We start from the raw sequence: 2,500 nt of genomic DNA on the forward strand, positions 1-2,500 counted from the left end.
TAACCTATGTTGCACCTTAACCTAACCTGTGTTGCACCTTAACCTACCTCAATTTGCACCGCAATGTAACGCAATTTGCACCGCAATGTAACGCAATTTGCACCGCAATGTAACGCAATTTGCACCGCAATGTAACGCAATTTGCACCGCAATGTAACGCAATTTGCACCGCAATGTAACGCAATTTGCACCGCAATGTAACGCAATTTGCACCGCAATGTAACGCAATTTGCACCGCAATGTAACGCAATTTGCACCGCAATGTAACTCAATTTGCACCGCAATGTAACTCAATTTGCACCGCAATGTAACTCAATTTGCACCGCAATGTAACTCAATTTGCACCGCAATGTAACTCAATTTGCACCGCAATGTAATGCAATTTGCACCGCAATGTAATGCAATTTGTACCGCAATCTACCCCCACATTGTGCCTTAACCTAACCCACGTTGTGCCTTAACCTAACCCACATTGTGCCTTAACCTAACCCACATTGTGCCTTAACCTAACCCACGTTGTGCCTTAACCTAACCCACGTTGTGCCTTAACCTAACCCACGTTGTGCCTTAACCTAACCCAAGTTGTGCCTTAACCTAACCCAAGTTGTGCCTTAACCTAACCCAAGTTGTGCCTTAACCTAACCCAAGTTGTGCCTTAACCTAACCCAAGTTGTGCCTTAACCTAACCCAAGTTGTGCCTTAACCTAACCCAAGTTGTGCCTTAACCTAACCCAAGTTGTGCCTTACCCTGCTCTGTAATTGGCATATGACACGTTACATTAATGTATTGTCCAACCGCAACCCGCTCAGAATGTTGTGTACACAGCTACGTGTCATCTCCCCATAACAGCTGCATTGCAGTGTGGTACGCCATAGAGACGTGTGGGAGTAATGGACGCAGTGGATGGCGATCAGCATGAGCCGTCTGTTCATGTAGTGGCGCGTGTATGCAGACGTAGTAGTCTCTTCTCACACAATGTGATAGCACGGTGCCCCGCGTTCCACATCTGCGACATGCTACAGAGGCCGGTTGACAGTTGGTCGCGCAATGGACATCGCATACGTACGGGGGCACCTTCCACGTGCCCTCTAGTCGGGCACATTTTGTTGCGTGGATGTGAGCGGATGTAGTGTGTCTTGACACCTGACAGGCAGGCATGCAATAATAGTTGACTTTGCAAACGGGGATGGACGTGTACGTTTACTGGTGACGTTACGCAAATGAACAACTGGTAACCCGTTGTGGTGCGGTTGTCCTTGCTGGAGGTACATCTGTGAGGGCAACGATCGGTACAGCTACGAAGCGGTCCCCACCATACCAACGAACGTGAATGTGAATCTGGGTGTGAAGCGATACGCGGCTGTGGGTGGGTGGGACTGTCCCCGGCCGGTGAGGGGGGGCCGCCCGGCGTGCTGGCCGCGCGGTGCGTGGGCGCACGCGCTACAGCCGGCTGGTGGGGGCGCCCAGTGGCAGGCGCGCCGGCCGACGGACGCGGCAGGCGGCGCAGCTGCGCGCCGGGGCACCCTGCGCGCGGCGCCGTGCAGCCAAAGTGGGTCCTCGCCGGCCCGGTGCGAAGCGCGGTGGACATCTGCAGTGTGCTGGTCCGATTGAGGACTGTGTGCGTTGAGGATGCGCCGCCGCCCGGCACTCGGCGCCGCGACGCCGTCTGCTGCTCGGTCGCCCCAGCGGTTCTCGCTGGTGGTTTGTATCGCAGTTGTGCAGACGTGTTGGCACGTGCGCTGTGCTGGGAGAGTTCGCTTCGGCACCCACGTGGGGCCTTTGCCCTTCTGTGGCGCTGGCGTTGGAGCTGCCGGTCACCGTAGGTGGCGCGTGTTGTCTCCCGCCGGCAATGCCACGACAGCACGCTCCCGGGCCTCTGTCGGCAGCGGCAAGCTCAGTTGGGAGCACGGGTGGTCGCACCTAAAGCGTCTACTCGCCTAACTCCGGGCGATTGCGCCTCTCTCGAACCCGACCAAGTACTTAGGACGGCGCTGCGCGCCGCCGGGACCTGAGAGGGTTTCGAGGTGTATTGTGCAGGGGAGCTCAGCCTCCTCCTGTTTGCAGAATAATTGAGCGGACGCTTGCGTGTTCGCGCGGGCCCCTGGGACACACTCCCGGGCGGCCGGCTGCTCAGCTCTAGTTGACGCAGCTCCCTGGTTGATCCTGCCAGTAGTCATATGCTTGTCTCAAAGATTAAGCCATGCATGTCTCAGTACAAGCCGCATTAAGGTGAAACCGCGAATGGCTCATTAAATCAGTTATGGTTCCTTAGATCGTACCCACGTTACTTGGATAACTGTGGTAATTCTAGAGCTAATACATGCAAACAGAGTCCCGACCAGAGATGGAAGGGACGCTTTTATTAGATCAAAACCAATCGGTCGGCTCGTCCGGTCCGTTTGCCTTGGTGACTCTGAATAACTTTGGGCTGATCGCACGGTCCTCGTACCGGCGACGCATCTTTCAAATGTCTGCCTTATCAACTGTCGATGGTAGGTT

At 55.1% G+C, this 2,500-nt stretch overlaps 1 non-coding gene across 1 annotated transcript in view; it reads left to right on the top strand.

Moving 5' to 3' along the window:
• The first annotated feature begins 2,151 nt into the window (after positions 1-2,151).
• LOC126147277 (small subunit ribosomal RNA) overlaps positions 2,152-2,500 on the top strand; it is a 1,909-nt gene continuing 1,560 nt past the window's right edge. Inside the window, exon 1 of the ribosomal RNA XR_007530137.1 lies at positions 2,152-2,500. This exon is cut by the window's right edge and continues 1,560 nt beyond it. This is a non-coding gene — a ribosomal RNA (small subunit ribosomal RNA).

This window comes from Schistocerca cancellata, unplaced genomic scaffold (genome assembly GCF_023864275.1).
Source record: "Schistocerca cancellata isolate TAMUIC-IGC-003103 unplaced genomic scaffold, iqSchCanc2.1 HiC_scaffold_850, whole genome shotgun sequence".
Lineage (NCBI taxonomy): Eukaryota > Metazoa > Arthropoda > Insecta > Orthoptera > Acrididae > Schistocerca > Schistocerca cancellata.